Below are 8,473 nucleotides of genomic sequence, written 5' to 3' on the forward strand. Positions count from 1 at the left end.
TTCAGGTGGGAATATTCCTACTCTGTCTAGATTGGTGCCAGCAAGAGCTTTATATGTATTGCGCATGCGCAAGTCAACATTTATTTTTAAACTAGTGGCCCAGTGCACAGATTCGTGCACATTGAAAGGAAATTAATTAGAAGAAATATTTTAATATTACTGTTTGCTCTTTCTCTATAATAGAAGTGTAAACCAAATTCACAATCGACAATGACAGATCGAAACACACACGTGCCATTGGTGCCAGTGAGAGCTTTATATGAATCACGCATGCGTGAGTCAACGTTTATTTTTAAATTGCCAGTGTGCATCATATGTACCGGCCGGTTGGTCAGTCAGCCACTCAGCCAGATGTACATACACAAAACCACACACACATACACACACACACACACACACACACACACACACACACACAGTTGGACATACTTGAATTTAGTGGTTGCCTGAGGATATCCTCTTGTTTAAAACAACAATAACTACCATTTGACTATAATGAATAACTCTGAATTGTAGATTTGAAAATTGCTCATAGACACAGACAATAGAATGGTGATTACCAGAGAGAAAAGGGGGTGAAGGAAGGTTGAAAAGGGTACAGGGGGAAGAAATGATGATGAAAGGAGACTTGACTTGGGGTGGTGAACACACAATACAATATACAGATGATGTATTATAGTATTGTACACATGAAACCTATATCATTTTATTAACCAATGCCACCCCAATAAATACAATAAAAAAGAAAGAAAGAACGAAACAAAGGGTGAGGGTGAGGGCAGGATTAGGGGGGTGGGGGACAATGGAGGGATAACCACACATGTATAATACCTTAAATAAATAAATAAATAAATAAATAAATAAATAAATAAATAAATTGTGGTAAGAAAAAAAAGAAAATTGCTAAGAGTAAATCTAAAAAATTATCATCACAAGTAAAAAATAAATTTTTTATGGTGACACTGGTTAACTAGACTTATTTTGGTGATCATTTCACAACATCTGCAAATATTGAATCATTATGTTGTATTCCTATAACTAATATAATGTTATATATCAATTATACCTCAATATAAAAATAAACAAAAGTAATAACTACCATAAATGAGCACTCTGGCAGCAAGCACTGGACTTTTCTTGCATGATCTCATTTAAGCAATATAACCCTATGAGATAAGACTATAACTGTTTTTATTTTATAGTTGAGGCAATTGAAACAAAAAGGGGTTAAGATGTCCAAGATTACCCAGCTAAGTAGTGGTTCACCCAGGACTCAGACTGAGATCTGTGACACCAAAACCCAGGTACCAGGCTCTTGTCTTTCTGAAAGTCTGAGCCATCCTCTCCTGATGGAGAAAACCTGGGTCCTAGCCCCTGACACTTCACATTCAAATCTGAGCATGTGCTGTTTGATGATTGGTCCTGGGAAAGTGACTCCACCTCTCTGTTGAATCTTAAGACCATATAATGAGGCAAATACTTACAGATCATAAAATTAGTCAAAATAAGTGCAATATAACTTCTATGTTAGAGACATTTGGAGCATCAAGAACTCAAATTAATGTACAGAGTCCAGAGCTATCACCAGGAAGAGATCTGCAGGAAGTTGGTGCTGGGGTCAGGAAGAAGTTTTTATAGGTTGGAAGTGAAACAAGATGGTTTGAGGTTTTGAGTGGGATTATCCCCTAAAGCTCCCAGTTTAATATGGATGGATCCTTTTCCTGCTTGTAGGCCCTAGAGTTTGGGGGCAGTAGACTGGCTAGAGGAGAGCCACACATTGGGCAAAAACAAGTATGCATTGGAGAAATGCTACACAAGGTCACCAGCTGGGGGTAAACTGGGGGTTCATTTCTCAAGGAACCAGCAGAAGTCACTTGGATATGGACCTTGAGGACCACTTGGTCAGCCATGAGGACCAACGATCCTGCCACAGATAATCACAAAAGAATATAAACCTTTCCCTTTTTCCTTCTTCTCCAAAGCCAGAGGAAAGGAGGCATGAGAGAAAACAAACCATGAGTCCCTTCCCACCCCCAAAATCTTCTCAAGCCAGGAGTCTAGTCTGCATCAGAGGCAAGGAGGAAATCTTTGAATCATATTTAAGACTGAAATTTTAAATTGAGCAAAGCTGAATCTTAATAACTGGAGAGAAACTGTTTTGATAACTAAAATGATAAAAAGTTATAGAATCAGGCTGGATATATAGATAGCTAATGGAGCCGGCTACCCAGGGGAAAGGGAGGCTCCACAGAGCATGATGATAGATTTGGGGGTGGGGGAATCCATTTTGTGTTTATCCCCCCCCAGAGAATTGACAGTCTTCAGGAAACCTGTTACTCACAGGAAAATCAATAAATATTATATATTCTGTCACAGCTGAGAGATTGCAGCTCTCCGTTTCCCACTGCAATGAGCCCCTGCACACACACACACACACTAGAGTCACTCGGCTTTCTGGGACCTCGGTCTCGCAGAAGCATCGTGGGTCCCTCAGAAAATGGTACAGAAAGCCAAGGGTTTCTCTTCTTATCAAGATTGTAATATAGCTCTTTCTTCTGCTCTCACCACAAGCCCTAGATGAGGTTATTCTTCTTATTAAGCACCCTCCCTCTGCTCAAATACTTCTGCCCTCTGAGCAGTCTGGATTGATCCCCTCTCATGGTGTCTCTCTCCCTCCTCAGCCCTCCTCATCTTGAGCCCTGGCCTTCAGAGGAGCTATACAATATGAACTTATATTGAGACATAATATGTTTTTATTGATTTTAGAGAGAGAGGAGGGGAGAGGGAAAGAAATAGAAACATTGATGAAAAAGAAACATCAACATCGATAAGCTGCCTCCTGTACATCCCCTGCTGCAACCGGGACATATGCCCTGACCGGCAATCAAACCAGTGACCTCCTGGTGCATGGGTCAGTGCTCAACCACTGAGTCACATTGGCAGGGCAAATGCAGACATAGTGATGAGACTATCTCCCCAGCCCTGAGTACCCTCCACCCCTTGATTATATTTGGGTAGTGCAAGAGCCAGTAGACAGACACTCTAATGGAACAAAGGAATGAGACCAGAAATAGACCCAAGAACTATATCATAGTGCACTCTGTGATAAAAAATGGTCCCATCAAACCATGCTAAAAGGAAAGAATATTCCATATATAGTGTTTCTTTAATTGGTTACTACATGTATTATGCTAAGTGAAGTAAGTCAGTCAGAAAAAGATAAGTATCACATGATCTCACTTATATGTGGCATCTAAGTAACAAAATAAACTGATGAACAAAGTGGATCCAGAGACATGGAAGCATAGAACAGAGTGTAGAATCTCAGAGGGAAGGTGGGAGAGGGTTGGTAGGAAGTAATCAACCAAAGACCTTGTATGTGTATATGCATAACCCAGGAACACAGACACTAAGGTGCTGAAGACCTGGGGTGGAGGATAGGGGCGGGCTGGAGGGGGTAAATGGGGGGAAAAGGGGGGCATATGTAATACTTTCAACAATAAAGATTTATTTTTTAAAAAGAAAGAAAAAAAAACAGCCATTAAAACTCTCACTTCACATCCATTAATTTCCAATGGATTAAAGACTTAAGGGCTAATAAATGGGACAATAAAAATGTAGAAGAAAACTGAAGTGAATATTAACAGACCTTGAGATTGAGGAAGAACTTTAAAAGCATAACAACAATAAAGAAATAACATAGGGGAAATGATAACTCTGGCTATATTAAAATTTTAATGTATACCAAAGCAATATTAATATAATCAAAAGTTATGGTAGTAACATAGCCCTTTAGTCCCCATTGCAGCAGCTGACAGCAGGCCAACAGCCCACATGTGAGTGAGACCATCCTAGACCATGTGTTCCCTCACCATGCCACCAGCTGACAGCAAACACATGAATGAGGCAAGCCAGTACCAGCCATACCTGGCTTAAGTCATCAGATACACCCTTCTGACCCATAGATTTGTAAGCAATAGTAAATGTTTTTTTGCTTTAGAACACAAAGTTTTAAGGTAATTTATTATTCAGAATTAGATAACTGATAACTTGGGAAATGACAAGTAGGAACAAATGTGCAAGAAATATTAAAGATAATATAAATTAGCTCTTATAAATCAATAAGAAAAATATGTGCCATAGAGAAACGGATATAGGACATGAGTAGACAAGTCATTAAGGGAGAAATAACTAATAAATTAATGAAAAAATATTAAACCTCACAAAAATAAGATAAGTACAATCTGATCATTAAACCACATGTACATGTTTTTTTACTTATTAAATAAACAACAATGTAAAAATATTCAATAATGATGAGTATGTTAGTGTGATGGGCACTCTCATATATACAGATGCAAGGAGAATTAAATCATTTCTGGAAAGCAATTTAGCAAGATTTAGAAAAAGCCTTTGGGGCATATGCAGTTGGTTGGTGTGGAATACTGCATCATTGTTCCCAATTCCTCATCATGCTCTTTGCATGATTTGTAATTCCTTCTCTGAGAAGCAGAGTCTATTTTCTTGAACATTATTGTTGTGCTAGGCCTTGTGGCTGTTTTTGGCCAATAGAATGCTAATCAATAAGTGCAGGCTGCAGATTCCAAGATGGTGGCCAGCAGGATGCCAGTGAGAAAGAGAGTGTGAGTGAGGGAGGGAGCAAAAGAGAAGTGTGTGGATGTGTGGTGTGTGTGTGTGTGTCTGAGTGAGGGACAGCTAGATCTGACAGGAACTTCAGGGGCTGGTGGACCGGTCTCGTATAGCCAGGCAGCCTCTGCTACTGCTGTAATCTCTCCCAGAGCACCAGCTTTTCTACAGAGGCCATGCTATCTTGAAGGGGAGAGCAGCTATGATTGGGAGCCCAGCCCCACCTACACCCAGGGTGCTCTCAGACACCACCTGAATCCTACAGCCACTCAGCCAGAGACCTGCTGCCTCGGATGCTGACCCACAGACACTGGGACTTCAACCCTCCTACTGAGGGCTCTTGTGAGTTCCAGAGGGCGCTCCCTCGCCCCAGCCAGAGGCTTTAGCCCCAGGCACCATGACCCCCTATGCGCGAAGAGCTGAGCCTTATGCAGCAGCCACGGGCACCGTGATCACTCCAGCAGCCATGCAAGCAGCTGCCACCCGCGACAGCCGAAGAGTGGCCACCCCACAACCCCCCACAGGAGCAGCTGCCACATGACCATGCAAGAAGCAGCTGCCCCGTGACTGCACGAGGAGCAGGAGCCCTGCGACTGTGTGAGGAGCAGCCTCGTCGAGAGCAGCCGCCACCCACAACCACCTGAGGAGCACCCACCCTGTTGAGCAGGGTGACCGCACAAGGAGTGGCTACACCGCAACTGCCTGAGGAGCAAATGCCACCCAAGACCACCTGAGGAGCTGAGGCCGCCCATGTGACTCATAACCAAGCCCACCACTGCAGCCACAGGCCCCATGTGACTTGACACCTAGATCCTTTGGTGAGAGCAAAAATGGGGAGACAGAAGAACAACCCCCAAAGGCAAGAAAAGAAGGAATCGCCAGAAAAGGAACTAAATGAAACAGAGGCATGTAATATGTCAGAAAAAGAATTCAGAATAAGGGTCATACCGTTCATAAACCGAATGCATGAGAAAATCAGCAACCTATGTAACAATTAGGAGGAAATAAAGATTGATATAGCTATAATTTAAAAAAATGGAAGCGTTCAACAGTAAACTAGGAGAAGCAGAGGACCGATTTAGCGAATTAGAAGACAGGGAAGCAAAATACAACCAATTTAAACTGCAATTGGAAAAAAATAATCAAAGGACAGGAGGAGAGCCTGAGGGAGCTTTGGGACAACATGAAACAAAGCAACATATGCATAATGGGTGTGACAGAACAACAAGAAGAAAAGAAAGGGTTAGAAAACCTATTTGAAGAAATAATGTCAGAAAACTGCCCTGATTTGGGGAAGAAAAAGTCACACAAGCACAGAGAGTCCCAAACAAGATGAACCCCAAAAGACCCACATCAAGATCTGTCATAATTACAATGGCAAACATTAACGACAAAGAGAATCTTAAAGATTCTGCGAGAGATAAAAATTACCAAAAGGGATCTCCCATTAGATTATCAAATGATTTATCAACAGAAACACATCAGACCAGAAAGGAATGGAAGGAAATATACAAAGTAATGCAAAGCAAGGGACTGAATCCAAGAATACTCTATCCATCAAGAGAATAAATCATTTGTCCTCCTCCTCCTCCTCCTCCAATTCAAAATTGAAGGGTAAATCAGGAGCTTCACAAACAAAAAAAAAAAAGGCTAAGAAAGTTTATCACTACTAAGCCAGCAATGCAAAAGCTAAAGTGACTGTTGTAAAAAGAAGAAATAGAAAGGGAAGAAAAAAACATAGGCACAAAAAATAAAAATGGCTACAAACAAGTACCTATCAATAATAACTTTAAATGACAATGGCCTAAATGCTCCAATCAAAAGACATTGAGTGGCTGAATGAATAAGAAAATATACCCATATATATGCTGTCTACAAGAGACCAACCTCAGAACAAGAGACTCACACAGACTGAAAGTGAAGAGATGGAAAACTATCTTTCCAACAAATGGAAATGAAAAAAAAAAAAAAAAGGCTGGGCTAGCAATACTTATATCTGACAAAATAGACCTCAGAGTGAAGGCCATAACAAGAGATAAGGAAGGCCACTTCATGATACTAAAGGGTCGATACAACAAAGGATATAACTCTGGTAAACATATATGTACCCAGTGCAGGAGCACCCAAATACATAAAAAAAACTTCTGGAAGATATCAAGGGAGAGATCAAGAGCAATCCAATCATAGTAGCGGACCCCACTGATATCACTGGATAAATGCTCTAGACAAAAAATCAGCAAAGAAGCAGCAATCCTAAATGACTCACTAAATCAGATGGACTTAATTGACATCTTCAGAACATTTCACCCCAAAGGTACAGAATATACATTCTTCTTAAGTGAACATGGAACATTTTCAAAGATAGACCATATATTGGGTCACAGGCAAAGTCTCTCCAAATTCAAGAAGATTGAAATCATATCAAGCATCTTCTCAGATCACAATGGCATAATATTAGATATCAACTACAATAAAAACAATCAAAAATTTCAAACACTTGCATGCTGATTAGCATGCTATTAAACAATTATTGGATTACCAAAGAGATCAAAGAAGAAATTTAAAACATCCTGGAAACAAATGACAATGAAAACACAACAATCCAAAACCTATGGGATACAGTGAAAGTAGTCCTGAGAGGGAAGTTCATTGCATTACAGGCCTACCTCAAAAAACAAGAAAAACTGGTAATAAATTATCTAGTTCTATAACTTAAAGAATTAGAAAGAGAGCACAAAAAATCCCAGAGTGAGCAGAAGGGAGGAGATAACAAAGATCAGAGCAGAAAAAGTTAAATAGAGACCAAAAAAAAAAAAACCCAATAAAAAAACAATACAAAAGATCAATGAAACTAAGAGCTGGTTCTTTGAAAGGATAAACAAGGTTGATGAACCTCTAGCCAGGCTCACCAAGAAACAAAGAGAGAGAACCCAAATAAACAAAATCATAAATGAAAGAGGAGAAATAACAACAGACTCCACAGAAATACAAAAGATTGTAAAAAAAAAAAAAATACTATGAACAACTCTACTCCAACAAACTAAACAACCTAGAAAAAAATGGACATATTCCTAGAAAAATATGACCTTCCAAAATTCAACAAAAAAGACTAAAAAATCTCAACAGGCCGATAAATAAGGAGGACATTGAAGCAGTCATCAAAATACTTCCAGCAAACAAATGCCCAGGGCCAGACGGTTTCACAGGAGAGTTTTACCAAACATTCAAAGAAGAAATAAAACCTATCCTTCTCAGACTATTCCAAAAAATTCAAGAGGAAGGCACACTTCCAAGGTCTTTTTATGAAACCAGCATTAACCTAATCCCCAAACCAGATAAAGATACTACAAAGAAAGAGAATTACAGGCCAATATCCCTGATGAACACAGATGCTAAAATCCTCAACAAAATTCTATCAAATTGGATCCAGCATGACATTAGAAAGATCATACACCATGACCAAGTGGGATTTATTCCAGGGATGCAAGGCTGGAATAATATCCACAAATCAATAAATGTGATACATCACATAAACAAATTGAGAGACAAAAATCACATAATCAGCCCTAACCAGTTTGGCTCAGTGGATAGAGCGTCGGCCTGCGGACTCAAGGGTCCCAGGTTCAATTCCGGTCAAGGGCATGTACCTTGGTTGAGGGCACATCCCCAGTAGGGGGTGTGCAGGAGGCAGCTGATCAATGTTCCTCTCTCATCGATGTTTCTAACTCTCTATTTTTCCCTTCCTCTGTAAAAAATCAATAAAATAAAAAAAATAATATGTTAAAGAAAAAAACAAAAAACCCCACATAATCATATCAATTGATGC

This window comes from Myotis myotis, unplaced genomic scaffold, assembly GCF_014108235.1.
Source record: "Myotis myotis isolate mMyoMyo1 unplaced genomic scaffold, mMyoMyo1.p scaffold_m19_p_3, whole genome shotgun sequence".
Lineage (NCBI taxonomy): Eukaryota > Metazoa > Chordata > Mammalia > Chiroptera > Vespertilionidae > Myotis > Myotis myotis.